At 43.2% G+C, this 7,942-nt stretch overlaps 1 long non-coding RNA gene across 3 annotated transcripts in view; it reads left to right on the top strand.

Moving 5' to 3' along the window:
- LOC102382211 overlaps positions 1-6,328 on the top strand; it is a 28,646-nt gene extending 22,318 nt beyond the window's left edge. For all 3 annotated transcript variants that reach the window (XR_323097.3, XR_323098.3, XR_323096.3), the window contains exons 2-3: positions 4,782-4,919; positions 5,587-6,328. This is a non-coding gene — a long non-coding RNA (uncharacterized LOC102382211). The remainder of the gene's footprint in view (positions 1-4,781; positions 4,920-5,586) is intronic.
- The last annotated feature ends 1,614 nt before the right edge of the window (positions 6,329-7,942 follow it).

Here is a 7,942-nt window from a genome sequence, read left to right as displayed (position 1 = left end):
GTAGGGAAATGAAAGAGTATTTCAGTCCATGTCTGAGCAGATCTGCCGGACGGAGGAATGATCAAAGTGCACTAATCTTTCCCTGCAAAAGTCCCTCCTGATTAAAGGCCTGGAAATGCAGCAATGTAAAGGAGATCAGAAAGGAAAACCGAAAAAAGAAAGTGTATTTCTTTGCCTTAGGGCTATAGCCCTGAGATGTGCAAGCAAGGATGGTTGTTTGTATAAATAAATGTTCATTCTTGCCTGTGGAATGCAAACTATGCTGTAGGGCTGGAAACGGACCACTCTGCGAAGCTGAGGCCAGGGGAAGGGAGAGGCAGGGAGGTTGCAGGGAAGAAATTCACGTTCATTTTTAGCAACTTGGGCAGTTTCTCAAGCTTTTTTTGTCCCTGGCATTTCTCATTCCGCCGATGAGAATGCTTTTGAGAACAAAAATCAGGACTTTTCCAAGTCTTTAGTGGGAAATAATTAAGGGAAAAAAACCCGCCATGCCAGCTCTTCCCATTGTGCAAAGGGAGACAGGGATGCTGCACGCAGTGTCCCGTCTCCTGCGTCCAAGACAAAGGGAACTGGTATGTGCGATGCAGATTGTGTGCTTGGGATATGCGTTAAGTCCCAATCCTGCACAACGTTCCTGCGAGGGTAGTACCAACTACCAGGAATAGTCCAAGGAAAGGATGACTTCATGCCGTTGCTATTTGATCAGCTTCCTGCAAGGCTGGGAAGCTGTGCGCTGTGGCTGTTTACCCTGGCTGATTTAGGACCTGTAGCTCTACAGGGGGAAACCAGAGAAACTGAAATGTCTTAAGACAAAAATGTAGGGTTGTTGGTTGTAGCCGTGTTGGTCTAAGGACATGGGCAGACAAGGTTCTTTGGGCAGATGTGATATGTGTTATTAGATCAACTAAATAGTTGGAAAAATTGTTCTTTGACAGCCTTCGGGCACCTACGCCCTTCTTTGTTCGGGCCTGAAGAAGGGTGTTTGTGCCTGAAAGCTTGCAAAGAACAATTTTTCCAACTATTTAGTTGGTCTAATTATTATTAATAAAACAGTACTAATTAAAATATTATTAAAGACTATTAATACTAAAAGAGATTATTAAAAAGGTATTATTATTAATACAAGATATTGCATCTACCCAAAGAACCTTGTCTGCCTTCACACAAAGATGTGATTCTGCCACAGAAAGACATGCAAAAATCTAGAAGTCGTGGTTCAGAGATGATACCTTTTATTAGACCAACCAATAAATTGCAAAAAAAAATTATCTTTTTCTGCAAGTTTTTGGGTGCACGCGCCCTTCCTCAGGCTCAGGGAAAATTAAACATGGTAAAAAGTCCCCATAGGTAGAAAATAAACTTCATTTTTGCACGGAGGAAGCTGAAGGTGGAAGTCTGTTCCTCTGGGCCCATGAGAGTGTCTATCTTCTACCTATGGGGACTTTATACCATCTTTAATTTTCCCTGTACCTGAAGAAGGGTGTGTGTGCCTGAAAGCCTGCAGAAAAAGATAAAGATAAAAGAAAAAGCCTGCTTCTCACTCACTGACTCCTCAATGAACATCTTCACTGACTGCCTGTCTTGCATGCAGACCAGCCTCTGGCTTCTTTACTCTTCCTTCCATCCAGGAAGAGCACACGCCAACTGCAGATGCTTTGTCAGCCTGATGAAGGGTTTTTAAACCTGAAAGCTTGGAAAGAAAAATATTTCCAACTATTTAATTTGGTCTAATAAAAGATATGATTCACCCAAAGAGCCTTGTCTGTAGAAATATATATATATATATTTATTTATTTATTTGCAATTTCATAGTTGGTCTAATAAAAGGTACCATCTCTGAACCAAGAGTTCTAGAGTTTTGCATGTCTTTTTGTCTCAGACCAACACGGCTGCCAAATACATCCCATTCTGCCACAGGGCGTTCCCACAATTTAAAATCCCAGGAGCCACATTTAATTTGAACTTATCTTTGTTAAGGGTGCCTCTTACACACTACTGAAGAACTACAGATGTCATCCCCCTGGCCCCACTTTTTTTTTAACCCCCACAAGGAGTTACTTTAAAAGAAAATATAGTTCCCTGTACCCAGACTGATGTTAGTTAGATCTGGCATTGGATCTGCAAGAGCTTCGTCCTGACTGCCATGCCCAACTATCTGCAACCCACCGCAAGGGACTGGCTTTGTCTGCACACCTGCTCTGTTCATCCGAAGTTCAGTTAAATGATATGAAAGTCTGCAGTGCTAATGGCTAGAAAACAAATGCTGCTGTAGGCACTTTTCAACTCCGCTCAGTCTAATAGGGACTTTCATTCTATCTGAGATAATGGAAAGTCACAGAGGAGGTATCCAGCTCTGGTGCATGAATAAATCATTAAGGGTATGAATTATTCAGTGATGATCCACACAACCATGTGCTATATTCAGTCAAGAGACAGTATCCCTAACTCAACCATTTTTTTTCCATTTACCTGCTTCAGCACATTATAGTAGAGGCATGGCAGAATAATAAATCTGAATATCATGGAAGAGGTATTTAAAAGGAGAACACCTTTCTTTTAGTATATGTTAAGCAATAAATTATTTGAAAGACATGAGATAATGAGATGGGAACAGCACTGCTGTACCATGGGTCACTATGCAATGGCCAATTTTTGTAAGTAGGAGGCTTTGATGGAGGTAGGTTTGCACAGCAGGTATGTGGCTATATTGTGAAGAAGTATTAGGTAGTAGTCGTTCAAGAAGGTGGGGGTATAGGGTAGAAATAGGAGCTCGAGTTATGAGAACAAAATTAATAAGGAAAAACTAGAGCAATATCAGAGAGCTACCACTCCGCTGAATATTTAATTTCTTTAATAGGAACTAGACAAAGTTCAGTTCCAACACACAGCATGGCTGGCGCTTAGCTGAATCATGAGAACGTCATTGGAATAGTAACCCGCTGTAATGCACTTTTTTAATGCTAGCACTCAAATTATCTGTTTTAATTCCTGGTTTCATGCTTTGAAACTGGCTCGTTTAAATTAAGACAAGATGTTGGCTCTAGGGAACTGATGCATAGTTCTGCTAAATTTGGAACTGTTAAATTTGGCAGGAGTGTAATTCCATAGCCCAAAAATTGAGTGTCTAAGTCCAGGCTGTAGGGAGTATCTGAATGATATCAAAGCAACTTTTGCTAACATGGTTTGTTGTTTTTATCCTTATATAAAACTGAAAGCAAGATTGGCGTGATGGGTGGGGAGGGAGGACCAGAAAATACATCGACTAACTCAAAGTTAGGACTGCCTAATAGAAAAAAAATCCTCAGCTCAGTAGCCAGGAAATGGCTGGTTCATCCTGCACAGGAAATGAGTCATCTTAAAGCATCTAAGAAGAGAAGTGAAGACATAGAAGTGCTGAAATAACACGGGCAGATAACACTGGAATAGCACAGAGAGAAGTCTCATTTTGTACTGGATTAGGGAGGTTGGGGGGAAGAAAAACAGCACTGACTTCTAAAGGATTTTCACGAAATGCAAAAAGAACTTGGTTTATGCACAGAAAAATGGCATCTTGCTATGTCTGTCATATCAGATTGAAACACAGAAATCAAAATTTAAAAAGGAAACCCTGGTGGAAGTCGCAAGTAGAGCTTTCTGGTACGATGCTAAAAACTGTTCCCCAAAAGGATGGACCAGACTGTAGCCTGGCCACCAAAGCAATTCCATTTGGGGAATTTTATTTTAGGGATTTCATGACCTGGTTAGAAAGAATTGCTCCTGAAATCTTTCTAACCAGGAGCAATTCTTTCTAACCAGAAGCAATTCTACTTAAAATATATTAGGGTCTCAATTCCAAGTCCAATTTGTTCAGTAATATAAGGTTATATTACTCGTTGGATATGGTTACACAATGCCAGCTCACTGGTTTCATTTTTATTTTGTAGTGCTTGTACACTCAAAATGCAACAGGCTGATGGGGAAAAATAATCCTCTGGTCTCTAACACTGGAGATTGCTTCTCAATTAAAAAAATCCATGTCTGAGAAATATGTACAGAAAAAAAATCACCCTTAACAAGAGGGGTATTTTTTTTAAGAGTGCAAGAAATGCAAGCGAGTGTGTTCTCTTTCTCTTTTCGGTCTCGACTTTCTCTGTTCGCTCTAGACTGACTGTTTCCAGTGCTGCGATGTGGCATTGTGAATGATGTGCCAGAAAATGTTCTGGTACCTTATGGTGTAGCAGATACTGGTTTAAACAAAACCACTATTTTAACTGAAGACCACTTATGTAAAAAAAAATAAGGGGATCGTGTTTGACAAGGAGGAAAAGGAGAAGCACTGGAGTTCGCGGAAACTCTTCATGGTAGTAAAGTGGCAAGTGTGTACTTGTTTGTAGGACTGGGTATGATAAAAAAAAAACTGATGAGTACAGAACAATAGAAAGTGTATGGAATCAGAGCTCGCGGGAGAGGTGATATCTTTTATTAGACCAACTAGATCTTCGCAAAAAAAAATCTTTAATTGCAAGCTTTCAGGCACAAGCACCCTTCTTCAGGCATAGGAGAAAGGATTGTAAAAGTCCTCCTGGGTAGAAATGAAAGGGTATGGAGGTGATCTTTAGATTATAACCACCGTGAGCATGTATCATGTACAGTCCACTAATTATGTTCGAACACAGAATATCTTTCTAGTGCCTAGTGCAGGGAGACTGGACCCGACGATCTGCAAGGTCCCTTATAGCCCCTCAAATCTATGAATCTATGACTTAATCTAGAGAAAGAACATTTAAATTTTTTTTTCTCAGCTTATTTTATCTGGAAAAGAGGAGCAGCTGTCAGAAAAGCCAAGTTGTGGGGGCTGCTGATTTGCTAAGGAAGAGAGTTGCATGGAAAAGTCTCCCACAAGAAAAAGCATTATCAGCTTGAAAATCTTCCTCTAAAAGGTAAGGAAAGAGGGGCAGGGAAGGTGTCCTGGCACAGTGTGCTAATCTCTATACAAGATAGCTAACAGGAAGGGTTCAAAAAGAAAGAAAACTTGGGTGTGTCTCTCAAAGGGCTTCAACTGAGAGATGAGATGAGTAACCACAGGGGCTGGAGGGCAGGGAGAAGGCTTTTACGCAACCAGAACTCCCTGCTGGCTTGTGCTAAGTACGAAAGTTAATTCACGCTCAATTTCTTTTCCTTTGTAGCCATTTTCAGGTTTTTGGCTGTTGGGGTTGGAAAGAGAGGCAATTCCTCCCAGCAAGTTTCCTAGGGAGCGATTTTTCTTTCAAATGCTTCCCTGTATGTTACCAGGAGGCATATCTGCTGTCTGTGAAAAGGATGAAAGGATTAAAAAGTTGCTCAGTAACTTTATTACCTGAGCAACACCCTTAGGAGGAGTGAACAAATGGGTAGTTCAAGACGCCAAGAACATATCAAACCTTTTCAGTTAAAGGCTAGCAGTCAGAGGAGGCGCCTGCTTGGAACTGGATGCTATAGGAAGAAATCTGATAAACTGATTTTCGGTTGTGCAACATTTTATCTAACAGGTTCATGGGAAAGCTGAGATTGCTTGAGTCAAAATAGTAGGTCCCATTTACGGCATTCGCTCTTTCCTGTTTTTTTTAGAAACCGCACCATGACAACACAAACGACGGCTAAGAAAAAATAATCAGTTCGTTGATGGCGCACACATGTATCTGGGTTCGCTTCTGTTTTAAGCGCGGGTGATCAGTAGTTGGGGATGGCTGCACATGCCGTGGACCACTTTCGTGTTAATAACTGCTGATAAAATGGTTTTCATTCATATAAGTTTTTAGTAAATTTAGTACTAATGAAACTTATGAATGCGTTTTCTTCAAGTTTTTCCGTACTGGCCTAGGTAACTTTCATTATCAGCAGGTAAAGCTAGTTCTCTCCCACCCATAATGAGGGTTTTCCAGTATCCTATAGGTCTTCCCTTAATGACGCTGGCATAAACTAACTGCAAGACTCAGCTGAAAAACTCTCCTCGGGCAGTAAGTCTCGGCCGGGGCATACTTCAAGGAGCAGGACTGGGCTTTGTGAGATTTGGGCTTTCCCATCTGCTTTGTTGATCATAGGTTCATAGTTGTTAGGGGCTGGAAGGGACCTTGCAGATCATCGGGTCTAGCTCTAGGCAGGATCAAGTTGCTTGATCTCCTTGGGCCTCAACTCCGCAGCAGACGCATCCTTCTTCCCATCCTCTATCCATTTCATCTGAATTTCAAGCTCTTGCAGGCCTATATCTTTACTTATCCAGCGGCAGCGTTTTGATTTCAGCTGGGACCTTTGGACGCTGTTGTGATACAAGGAAGTAATAACAGGTTAAGAACTTACTTTCTTTCCCCTAGATGGTTGTGGGACACTGAGACCTTGGCAGCAACCACCAGCAGAGCGATCTGTGTGTAAGAGGAAGCGGTGATTTGTTCCAGAATTTTTATAGCTTTTCTACCTTTATTTTGCCCGCCCTCTGTTATCTGGCAGCATTAAGAAATGTGCGTAGTTCCAGGTCTGCACTTGCCCAACATGCCCGAGACAACATGGAAGCACAGTCTGTAAGGCACATATATGCCCTTAAGCTTCATCTATATTAGACCCTTCGTCTTCTTCTTTTTTAACCTCATACCACTAACAATATTTGCTGTCGTGCTGCCGATGTTTCTGTCGCTGGCCCTGGTCTATTCTAGCACTCCCGTTTTGTAATTGCTAGAGGAGACGTGCAGCGTTGCCAGCTCTCGTGATTGTTGGGCTGCTTCTTAAAGTCTACGCTTCAGGAATAGGAACAACTTAGCTCTTTCTTTGATATATATTTATAGTTATAGACACGTACAAAAGAAAGAGCTAAGTTGTTCCCATTCCTGAAGCATAGACTTCAAGAACAATGCCAAAAATCATGAGAGCTGGCAATGCTGGACATATAGATATTTCCAATACTGGACTTATATTAATGGATGTGCAAAGGCGGATCAGAATCGGGGCCTTATGGGGCTTTGTGCAGCGTAGAGACAAAATACTAATAAAGTCCCTATTGGAGGAGCTTATAGAGGGACTCCACGTGGGCACAGGGACGAGAACTGTTGCAGAATCGTGGCCTATACACATGCAGCAAAGAGAAAGGAATGAACTATTGGGTACTTGTTAGGATAGATGGAGGAAGGGAGATTTGGGGTGTAAACATCAGTCCTTCTGGTAAGCATCCTGTCATCTGCGTGGAGCAGATAAATGTTTTGCACGCCTTGGTTCCCCTCCGGCATCTGAAAACAGCCTTATCCTCTCCATGCAAACTGATTTGGTTGGGTTCATTTTTAGTGTGTCATTTTAAAAGGAACAAGCCAAGTGCACGTTACATCACTGCCTTTTAGGACTCCCCCATGCTGCACAGTAACTTGAATCTGGCATGGGCCCCTTTGCTTTGTGCCCCTACTCAAGATGGCTGCGGAATGACGCCTTCGGGCTTCGTTGCCCATGCTCAGTATGGCCGGCAAGCGTTTTCAACAGCATACCCACATTCAACATGGCTCCCTCCGTGAGTCTCTGACCCATCCTAAAGATGGCGACTCCATGTGCACGTTGGCGCTCGCGCCCGCATTCAAGATGGCGTCCCAGTAGGCTGATTCCGTTTTTTTCCTGCCCCCATCCAAGATGGCGCCCTAGTGTGGCGCATGGGCTTCTTTCCCGCTCTCAAGATGGCGCCCTGAAGAGGCCTCCCCCGACGCTTCTCCAATGGCGCCGCACACTCCCCCTTTGCCTTGCCCCGAAACTCTCCGGCAACCAATGAGCTTCGCAGAAGGAGCCCCGGAGCCCTCCCCCGGTGGCAGGGGATGGCCGCCTCGTTCGTCAGGTTGACAACCGCGGGAGCCAATGGGGGGCGGCGCGGGTGAGGCGGGCCGGGCGCCGCCGCCATTTTGTGAGTCTATAACACGGAGCCGTTGGGTTCGTTCCTGCTATTCCGGCGCCTCCGCTC

Source organism: Alligator sinensis, unplaced genomic scaffold, assembly GCF_000455745.1.
Source record: "Alligator sinensis unplaced genomic scaffold, ASM45574v1 scaffold1295_1, whole genome shotgun sequence".
Lineage (NCBI taxonomy): Eukaryota > Metazoa > Chordata > Crocodylia > Alligatoridae > Alligator > Alligator sinensis.
This window is presented reverse-complemented; position numbering and strand designations above follow the sequence as displayed.